We start from the raw sequence: 11,786 nt of genomic DNA, 5'->3' as shown, positions 1-11,786 counted from the left end.
TTTAAAAAAATTGAAAAGGGTTTATTTTTATTTTTTCTTAAGGATTATTTAAATTTAACTTAAAAAGGATACAAACCTAACATTCAAATAAACTAAAAATTTAAAAACATTTAATTAGTGTCGCCAACGATGATACCAAAAAAAATTATTTTTTTTAAAACCAATGGTTAAATAACAATGATAGGTAATGACGCTGATATCACTGACGTAAACTATTTATGTATATAATTTTCAAAGTAAACTATTTTCATAAATAATAAAAAGTTTGGAATATTTTTATAAAAAAGCCAACAATTGATTGATCACATAGAGGAGCTATAATAGCATGGTGGTGCAAAGGTGTCTAACGAACCTTTTTCTTTAAGACAAGTGGCACACACGCACTAGCCTATTCTCTTCTTCTTATTTTTTCCTTCATTTTATGAAAAATAGTTTCAATTTTGCTGCGCGAAATCCGACACACGCCCACTCAGGTACGAACCAGTCCCAGTCCGCAAACCCTCCTTTGCCAACAGATTAGCCACAATGTAGCCTTTACGAGGTACATGCCGAAACTCACATCGCCGAAACAGCCCCGCCCACCATTTAATATCTTGAATATTGGCGCCGAGGATAGAGGAATCAAACAGAGGGGATTGGGCTTTATGAATCACCGTGAGGGCATCCCCTTCAACAATAACATCCGGAAATCCGAGAGCCTGGCCTAGATGTACCGCCTGAAGGCATGCAAGGGCCTCCCCAGCAAAGGCCGAAGGTATGTTTTTATTCACCACCATGTGCGAACCAAGGACAACCTCTTGACTGTTCCTTATGACTACCCCTGCTCAGGATCTCCTGGATGGAGCATGAAACGGCGCGTCAAAATTGATTTTCAGACAACAGCCATCCGGAGGCCTCCAGCTCTCAACCTCAATCAGACGCCCCGGCAGCTTCAATCGAACCACATCTACTTCCAATAAGTAGGCCTCAACCGTCTGAAAGTAATACATGCGTTTGAATAATTTCATTTTCGTGGACACGACGATTCCGTGCATACCAAATAAACCAGAAAGCACACACAACTTTCCTGTTTCCTGAGAATGGTGCAAGGGTGAACCTGGGAGATGTAATATAGCCAGTCCTGTAAACATGTACCTGAGATCTCACTAGGCCAGGTGATTTGTAGGTCAACCCAGATACCAGCCACAGAGGAACAATCACAGAAGATGTGTTCAAGGGTTTCAGTTGCAGCCAAGCACCGAGGCAACGCGCATCAGATCGCAGCCGTCTGTTGTAGAGATTAGAGAAACTAGTGATAAAATTGTTAAAGATTCTCCAAGTTGTAATTTGTATCTTTGCCATTAAATGTAATGTCCATAATCTTTTATAAAAGGGTCTGTTAATATGTTGAATACGAGGAAAGTCAGATGTTAGGAGTAGTCTGTAGGCGCTACGCACTGAAAAATTGTCCGAAGCCTCCTCCCCCAAACCAGAGTATCGTCATGAGCTTCTGGAGCGAGAGGAATACAAAGGACCTGCCCCACGATGTCGCTGGCAAACACATTGGTAAGCATATCCTCCCTCCACTGCCTAGTATCATGGTTAATCAAATCAGCAACCTACATATCAAAAGAATTAATTCCCGAAACCTGTAATGTGCGCCCAAGAAGGCTGGGAATCCATGCATCGGCCTAGACACGTATATGGGAGCCTATACCCACACGCCAACTCAGACCGGCATCTTCCAGAGGTAAGAAGGGTAAGATCCCAACCTGGAACTTAGAGGGTCACCATGCAAATAATATTCCCAGTCATAAATGGTAAAATTCATTTGATGTTATCATTACCATTTTTATTTTTTATTGTTGAAATTTTGAAATAACATATTATTTAAATAGGTGAAATAACCCTCAGAGACTGTGGTATATCGACTAAACTAAAAGATATCCTGACTAGTTTTAAATTAATAAACTAAAAAGGAGGTTAGTTTATGAATTTGAAATTTATTTGTTTTTTATTTCAGCATTTGAAATTTAATATTAGGCATGAGCTAAAATTTATAAATTTGTATTGCAATTTTTATAGATGCCATATGTGGATTTGAGGATTCAAGAATGTGTTTTGGTTGAATTTTTATAAATTTGGTTGAATGAGTTCTGGCATGTGAAAGTACCATTGATCATTTTTTCAACAATCGAGATGTACAAATTTGACCGAGTGATGCAGTAGTTTGGGTGTACGCAACGTGTTCTGTCGCCACCCCAAGAGTCCAATGATCTGTACAAGATCGACATGTGGGGGAGACTCGAGGAATATTGACCAACATTTCACAAGAAATATATTGAGATTTGGCAGCATAAGTACGTTTACTTGCCAACGCGTGAACCATTTCTCACACCAAAGTTGGTGACATCTTCGAATTACATGAATTGGTTCAAGCATAACCGTAAGTTGTATCTACTGCTAGTTTTAGAAAACAGTAGACAATGTTGTCGTTGGAGGCCAAGACGAGGGCCCATCAATCTTAGGTCGGGAGAAGATGTCATAAGGGGATCAACATCTGCTCCATCTGCACAGGAAGACTTGATCGCTGTGCAACCTCCCTGTCAGTATGATTCATTTTTGGTTTTAACCTACTTTTTTTGTCACAAGCATCACAGCAAGCACAATTTTTCTTCCCATCAACACCTCCAACTCCAGTTTATTTTACATAAGCATTACAACATGCACAATCATTCATTGTGTTAACACATTCAATACCGGCTTATTTTATACAAGCACCATAGCATGCTCAATCATTCCCTACATCAACACTTTCTTTAGGCATATATTTTGCACGATTGTCACCCACCATATCGTATTACACGTCTATCTCACCAGCAACACTGATGCATCTAGTATCGTCAACAATCTTCATCTTTTATCCATAATCGGCCCATACCACACCATATAGTGACCCGCCAATAGTGTCGTAAATACCCTTAACTTTTTTATTCTACCGAGGTAGGTTATCCTCACAACCTCCGACTCAAAAGGGGCATGTACGATGGGCGGCTAGGACATGGTCGTAATCAACCATGAAGGAAGGAGATGAAGTCAACGATCAACCCCGACGTGCACGAGAAGATGAAGCCAAAGTTGATGAGGAGTTGCCAGCCCAAATAGTGCGACAGAACCCTAGGCGTGACTCGTCCACTCGGTTGTGGAACACATTTGAAACGCTGATGGTTATGTTTTTTGTTATTTTTCGAAATTGTATACTATGTTTTACATCCCAAATGTACACTTATTTATAATACATGAAATTTGTTTATTAAATTGGTTTGCTTTGTACCATATCATATTGTGGGTAGGGGTGAGCAAAATCCGACTCGATTTGAAAAATTCGGTAAAAAATTTAAATTTTGAATTAAATAGTTTGAGTTATTCGAGTTATTCGGATCGACTTTAAAAAAATTTCAAATTTTTTGGTTTAACACGGATATGAATTACATAATTCAAGTTATTTGAAAATCCGAATAAGAAATGACAAAACTATGTCGTTTTGATAAATTTTAATTTTTAAAAAAGAGGGGAAATAATAATAAAAATAATAAATAAGTAAATAAAAATGAAGTAGAAGAACCTAGATTCCAAATGAACAAATTCAAACTTGAAAAGGATCTTTCTGATTCTCGAAGAATGAAGGGCAAAGGGATTGATCGAGAAAGATCTCTTGTTCTTATTATAAGATCGTGTGATTGGATCCGCAGATGTTTGGTAAAAAAAATCTTCTCTTTTGAGAATAATCAAAAATGGAAAGTGTTCAATTGAAACATGAAAACGTGACTGGATTTGTCCTAGTTACTCTTCGGGATAGAGTGGAAGAAGGGAGGAGATTCTCGAATGAGGAAAAGGACCCAATGACTTCGAAAGAATTGAACGAGGAGCCGTATGAGGTGAAAATCTCATGTACGGTTCTGTAGAGTGGCAGTAAGGGTGCTTACGCTCTGACCTGAGTAGCATTGGGCACGTGGAATCCCGTGTGAATCAGCAAAGACCACCTTGCAAGGCTAAATACTCCTGGGTGACCGATAGCGAAGTAGTACTGTGAGGGAAGGGTGAAAAGAACCCCCGTCGGGGAGTGAAATAGAACATGAAATCGTAAGCTCCCAAGTAGTGGGAGGAGCCCAGGGCTCTGACCGCGGGCCTGTTAAAGAATGAGCCGGCGACTCATAGGCAGTGGCCGAAAGAATTCCTATGGTTAAAAAGATATTGCAGATACAGCGCATAACATAAGGAAGTAACCAAATTTTCCCGATGTAGAGGCAATCAAGAAAGCTGCATAAGTAAATATAAAACCTATAAAAAAGTGGGCTAATCCAACCAATCTTGCTTGCACAATAGAAAGAGCCACTGGTTTATCTCTCCATCGAATCAAATTAACTAAAGGTGTGCGTTCATGAGCCCCCGGTATGGAATGAACTTATAATCATGGAATCAACTCGATCATCAGATTATAGATTATAAGTTCATAACCCCATCCCATTCCCATTTTGGGCGAAACAGATCTACTAATTCTTTGATTCCAGTTAGTAAAGGGTCTCTACCCGGACCCGATGAAAAAAATGGGATCACTTCTTTTAGGTTGGTTGAGAATGATTCTGATCTAGTTCATGGCCTATTAGAAGTAGAAGGCGCTCTAGTGGGATCCTCACGGACAGAAAAAGATTGCGGTCAGTTTGATAATGATCGAGTGAAATTGCTTATTCGGTCCGAGCCAGGGAATCCCTTGTATATGATGCAAAATGGATCTTATTCTATCGTTGATCAGAGAAATCTCTATGAAAAATACGAATCGGAGTTTGAAGAAGGGGAAGGAGTCCTTTATCTCTATGAATATGAAACAAATATGAAGGAATTAAAATTTTCCATTATTGTTCACTAATAATAGTGGAATTACTGGCGCAGAGTCAAAAAGAAAAGGGAATTGTGACACGCCACCGTTGATGAATCACTTCGATAAATTCGCTGATAACAAGCTCTTATATGATTTTGAGTAAAATCGAGACGAAATGGGCGGGATGGCCGTTTCGATTCCCAAAATATTTACAATGTTCAGTATCTTATCCCTGGCTTCTCTTGCATTACTGGGCATGAGTGGTTTTGTTGCAGAATTGATAGTCTTTTTTGGAATAATTACCAGCCAAAAAAATTTTTTAATGCCAAAAATACTAATTACTTTCGTAATGGCAATTGGAATGATATTAACTCCTATTTATTCATTATCTATGTCACGTCAAATGTTCTATGGATACAAGCTATTTAATGCTCCAAGTTCTTATTTTTTTGATTCTGGACCACGAGAGTTATTTGTTTCGATCTCTATCTTTCTACCAGTAATAGGTATTGGTATTTATTCAGATTTCGTTCTCTCATTATCATGTGAGGAAGTCGAAACTATTCTATATAATTATTTTTATAGATAGTTTTCATGAATAAAAAAAATCAAAAAGGAATCCTATGGTTTTTAAAATTGGTCGTTGTACAATGAAAAAGAAAAAAAAAGAAGTTTTTTTTCTTCTCTTAAGTTTAAGTTAAGTAAAAAAGGTAAAAGCATTAAATTGAATTTTAATCAAACATCTTTGGCTTTTGTTAGAACCTTTTGAATCAAGTAGTGGAGCGATTCAAAAGGTTCTTGACAGCTTACAATAAGTTTTCTTATACTTATATATAATATATATGCCGTCCTGTGTTAGTATTTGTTAGGCCTAGCCTCTTTATTCAATTCAATTAGATGTTAATTTAATGTAAATGAACCATAACTATGTAAACCTATTCCTAATAGATTGACCCCAAAATAGCATATCCAAATTATAAGAAATCCCTTAAAGCCACAAGTGCGGAATTTACACCTTCCAAATTCTACATATTGATCGTTTTAAACTAAAAGAAAACTTTTTGGTGGAATAGTCACCTTATGTATAATATCTTCACTCTCAATAATTACATACAAGTCCAGATAACATAAAAAAGCAGGATGCCCATGACGTGTGCGTGTAGGATGAACCAAATCCTCATTGAGTTTTATTTTTCCATTAAAAGGGGCTCGGACATCTTCTGCAGTACCCCCTGTAAATACTCCATCGGTATGAAAAGTTCTTAATGTTAGTTGCGTTCCCGGTTCTCCAATGGATTGCCCTGCAATAATACCTACAACTTCTCCCAATTCAACCAGGTCACCATGAGTGGAGAGAGACAAGACACCCTGAAATAAATAATAGTTCCAATGGAACCTTCTCTTCTACCGGGGATTGGTCGTTTATCCACGAGCCAAGCCATTACTTTCTATTCATTATTCTCTTTATTACTATTAACAAATTAACAACTCAAATGACCACAACAAATTATCTTAAGAATCAAGCATTTTGTTTCCGCCGAGCTAAAACAAGATGTAAATGTCTCTAGTAATTTAGAATATCAGAATGAAAGGGTTTGCTTTGACTGTTAAGAGCAGGTAACCCATTCCCTGTGTCTTTGTTTCTATTGCATTCTATCTCATCGTATCACATTCTGTTCTGCGATATTTGAGAATCACCGTCAATACCTCGGTGTAGGTGTCTGGGATAATCCTTTGTTCTATAGTCCCGGGGCTATTTACAACCAGCCAATTAAGAATTCTCAGATGTACTAGTACTAGCAAATGCCTCAAAGATGCAGTCATCGATTCTCCCAAGAGGCCACAATTACCGCGAGCAAACACATTAATTTAATGACGAGGAGCGCATTTTTTCTATGCTACTAATACTTGTACTTGCTCTGCTATTCTGCCCAAGCCTGGCTGAGGAAGAGTTACGGGGCGTAAAACAAAAAAAATATGCTTATTTTATTTTGTTTTGGCGTGTAATACTATATATAAATAGAAAATAGAAAATTAAATATACGATAAATAATAAATAAAAGGCCACTCCATTTCGGCAAAAGACCCACATCCAAGTTCCATAGCTTTGGGTCTGCTATCCCGATCATGATTTTCCTACCCTTTTTTATTTTTTTTCGGTTAATGAATAATTTGTCCACACCATAGATTGAATTTGAAGGGATGATTTGTGAATCATCTTATTACTGATTATCGAATCCTTTTTAGTTTCGCCCAATTCATATGGTTCTCTCAACCCAAAAAATAGAATTGGATTTATTTTTGAAAGTTCTTTTATTATTCCTTTTAGAAATAGAATGTTTTGAGTGATCTATTTTTTTTGTTTCTTTTGAAGCTTTTCGAAACAATTTAGTTTTTTCTTTTAAAATTGTTAAAGCTATAAAACATTTCATTTTCCATTTTTTTATTTTTTTTAGTTCTTTAAAAATTGGCTCAAAAAACGAATGCCGTTTTCGAGGAGAGCCGAAAGGTAGTTCAGTTTCCATTCCCCAAACTGTTAAAAAGCCAAAATCATTCTTTTGACCTTTCTTTTTTTTCATTGGATCTTTATGAGAGGGTTGTAGTTTAAATCTGTGCCAAGGTTTCAGGCAAAAAGGAAATAGGATCTTTATCTGAATACCGTTTGTTAATCAGTTTTTTGGAAATTCTGTTTCAGATAATTGAACACCATTATAAGTGCATTTAACATACATTTCTCGATTCCAATCCGTTAAATCCTCAGACCACTCAGGAAATTGAAATAATAACATACGGGCAATGTTTTTAACTATTATCAGTGAAGGTAATATTATATATTTTCTAAGAATTGATTGGGTTATTAACACGGAGCCGCTTATTACTTGAGCAAGTAAAAGACTATCCCAAGCTTCTGCTATTTCTATCCTCATTTTCTCTTCTCTTTTGTATTTTTCTCTTTTGGCCTCGTCTTTTTTCTCAATATTTTTTTCTGTATAATCAGAAATGTGAATCATAGTATTCATTGTTATGGGAATGATAATGAAAAACAGGAGATACTTTTTCTAGAAATATGGACAAATGGAAGTTTAACTCTGAAAGAAGCACTTCATGAAGCTTCTCGCAATTTGATTGATTTATTTATTCCTTTTCTACATACGGAAGAAGAAAACTTACATTTAGAAAACAATCAACACGATGTTACTTTACCTTTTTTTTCGTTTCATGATAGATTAGTTAAACTAACAAAAAAGAAAAAAGAAATAGCATTGAAATATATTTTTATTGACCAATCAGAATTGCCTCCCAGGATCTATGCACTTCCTCGGGAATGAAAAAATTTGATCTACTTTCATTTGGTATTTTGGCTTAACCTTTTTGACTCCTCGATACTCAATCACATCCTCCCTTTTGACGATTGAATGCGCCCCTAGAGTCCCATATTTAGTAATTCCTGAACTCTTTCCCATATTTAGTAATTCCTGAACTCTTTCTTCTGTATCAAGGATCGTCAAAAAGGTTAAGCCAAAATACCAAATGAAAGTAGATCGATTTTTTGCATGTCCGCGAAAATTTATAGTAGGTGCGAATTCTCCCAATTTATGTCCTACCATACGATCCATTATATAAATGGGCAAATGTTCTTTTCCATTATGGATAGCGATAGTATGGCCGATCATTGTGGGTATAATAATTGAAAAAGATTAAATATTGTATTAGATTGAGAAATAGGAACTTCGAATCTTTTTCTATTTACTTTATATATATCAAAAAAAGATTCGAAGTGGATTTCTCGACCCGTGAAATGAAAAAATAGCCTTTGGAGTTTTTTTGTTTTATATTCATCTGAAGGAAATATGAGAAAGAAAATAATAATAATAAATGACATATATATGGATGGTATGCGAATCCCTACTGCTTATATTAAAACTTTCCAAGGCCCGCCTCATGGCATCTAGGTTGAAAGAGATAAATTGAACAAGTATGGTCGCCCCCTATTAGGATGTACTATTAAACCTAAATTGGGGTTATCCGCTAAGAACTACGGTAGAGCAGTTTATGAATGTCTACGTGGCAGGCTTAATTTTACCAAAGATGATGAGAATGTGAACTCCCAACCATTTATGCGCTGGAGAGACCGTTTCTTATTTTGTGCTGAAGCAATTTATAAATCACAGGCTGAAACAAGTGAAATCAAAGGGCATTACTTGAATGCTACTGCAGGTACATGTGAAGAAATGATTAAAAGGGCCGTGTGTGCTAGAGAATTGGGAGTTCCTATCGTAATGCACTACTACTTAACAGGTGGGTTCACTGCAAATACTAGCTTGGCTCATTATTGCCGAGATAATGGTCTACTTCTTCACATCCATCGCGCAATGCACGGAGTTATTGATAGACAGAAGAATCATGGTATGCACTTTCGTGTACTAGTGTAAAATCCGCACTGAAAAAACTGAAAAAAGAAAATTTTCTCCTATCAAGAACCTTTTCATGGCCATACATAACATAGAAATCACACTTGGAAGGGGTGGACAATTAGCTAGAGCAGCGGGTGCTGTTGCAAAACTGATTGCAAAGGAGGGGAAATTGGCCACATTAAAATTACCTTCTGGGGAGGTCCGTTTGATATCCAAAAACTGCTCAGCAACAATCGGACAGGTGGGGAATGTTGGGGTGAACTAGAAAAGTTTGGGTAGAGACGGATCTAAATGTTGGCTAGGTAAGCATCCTGTAGTAAGAGGAGTAGTTATGAACCCTGTTGCACTTATTAGATATCTATTAGATATATAGATTCTCTTAGATATACTTAGTATTTAGATATATGAGTTAGTTCGGCCAATCTTCTTATACCTTTTGTTAAGGATATTGAATAAAACATATCTATGTAACCACGATTATATGACCAATCATATATCAAATATATCATTTTATCCAATAAAATTCTTTTAGGACCCCTTTTCACAAATGAATTTAGTAAGTAAAGGTTTTTCTCATGAGTAAATTATCGATTTTTTTATGAGTCCTAATTATTATTATTAGGCATTCCCTTATAAATATAAGTAATAAAAAAATGGACCAACCCTTATTCAATAAGTAAAAACCTATTTTTTTCTAGTATTTTATTTACTAGCGTGTTTATTTACTAGCGTATTTATTTACTAGTGTATTTGTTCTTTCTTTCCTTTTTTTAATCCCAAGGTATCATTTCTAACACATCGGTGGGGCAGGCTCGGACACATTGAGTACACCCAATACATGTATCATAAATTTTTACTGAATGTGACATGGGATCTATAAATTTTTGAACATCATAAAATTTCAATCTAGTAAACTTGTAAATAAATATAGTTAAACAACAGATGAATCAACGATTTACCAGAAATTTTCTAAAAGAAAACTTTTTGGTGGAATAGTCACCTTATGTATAATATCTTCACTCTCAATAATTACATACAACCCGTGATGTGTGCGTGTAGGATGAACCAAATCCTCATTGAACTTTATTTTTCCATTAAAAGGGACTCGGACATGTTCTGCAGTACCCCCTGTAAATACTCCGCCGGTATGAAAAGTTCATAATATTGATCAGATAATGTTGATCGAAGGTAAATATGATATAAATATAAGTAATAAAAAAATGGACCAACCCTGAATTTTAAGAAAGAGATCTAATTGAGAAAGCTCTTGAACAGAAATAAGGAATCCCAATTTTTGATAATTTTGTCATCATCTAATTGTTTTCGCATGGGCCCATTCAACGATGTAAAATATCACAATGTGATAAAACAATCAATTAAAAAAGATCCTCTAATTCCAATTAAGAAACGGATGATCAGTGCAATGGGATGTGTCTATTTATCTATCTCTTGACTCGAAATGGGAGCAGGTTTGAAAAAGGATCTTAGAGTGTTTAGGGTTGGGCCAAGAGGTTCTCTTAACGCCCTCTTTTATTTTCTTCCCATTGGAGTTATTTTTTTTGTTCGTTCGGGTTTGATTGTGTCATAGCTCTATAATTAATTCGAATTAGGTTTATCGTTGGATGAACTACATTGCTGATATTGATAGTCTGATGCAAGATTGCTTTGTTATTTTTTGCTTCTACTTCTATTTGTGATTTGCCATAGGCTGCTGGAAAAATCTTGATTTAAATTGCTGCCTTTTCTTTGATTCTTGTTTCTTTAGTACCTTTAGTCGTCCCTATCCGCTTGGGATCATGTCTTCTTAGGACTATTCTGGATGTACAATTCAATTTCGGTAGTAATATTCCATTTCAGTTGGAAAATGTAGTCAGATGTTTGGGGTACTATAAGTGATCAAGGGGTGGTAACTCATATCACAGGAGGAAATTTTGCGCAGAGTTCTATTACTATTAATGGGTCATGGATTATAGTAACTCGGCGAGATCATTTGATTACTTCTAACTTCGAAATTGGAATATTCTTGAATAATCCTGCTCATACTTGTTTTAAGGTCAATCTATTTACTCGCCTAGATAATATTTTTCCTTGCTCACTAATAAATCAACTAATTAAACTCATGTTTCTATAATCAATTCGATCCCCCGATTGGATCGGGGGCAAACGCCTACGAAAAGATCGCTTGGATTTAAGAAAGAGTCGCTTGGATTTATCCATGATTTCTTTATTCCTTATTTCTAAAAAGAATCCTATCCCTATCTCTATTTCTAAAATCCTATTTTGAAAATTCAAATTATAGAATTAATATAATAAATAGGATTTGGTTTGTTTATTTTATTATTGTATTGTTTATTTTATTATTATTTATCATTTTAATATATAATTTAAATATATATAAATTTTAATATATTAATAATATATAAATAATATTAACAATATAATAATATAGAAAGCAAATATGCATTAGATAACTAATTATATACTTATACTTAATATATTATATACCTAATGTC

At 35.5% G+C, this 11,786-nt stretch overlaps 1 long non-coding RNA gene across 2 annotated transcripts; it reads left to right on the top strand.

The window, feature by feature from the left end:
• Positions 1-284: 284 nt before the first annotated feature.
• Positions 285-3,291, top strand: LOC121219853 (uncharacterized). Of its 2 annotated transcripts, XR_005916858.1 has the most exons (4): positions 286-754; positions 829-1,545; positions 1,650-2,584; positions 2,987-3,291. It is a non-coding gene; the product is annotated as an uncharacterized lncRNA (long non-coding RNA). The 2 variants fall into 2 exon arrangements; XR_005916857.1 differs by having other exon boundaries at positions 285-754; positions 829-2,584.
• The last annotated feature ends 8,495 nt before the right edge of the window (positions 3,292-11,786 follow it).

This window comes from Gossypium hirsutum, chromosome A03 (assembly GCF_007990345.1).
Source record: "Gossypium hirsutum isolate 1008001.06 chromosome A03, Gossypium_hirsutum_v2.1, whole genome shotgun sequence".
In the NCBI taxonomy this organism is placed as follows: domain Eukaryota; kingdom Viridiplantae; phylum Streptophyta; class Magnoliopsida; order Malvales; family Malvaceae; genus Gossypium; species Gossypium hirsutum.
Note: the sequence above shows the minus strand (reverse complement) of the source record. Positions and strands in the feature narration are given on the sequence as shown.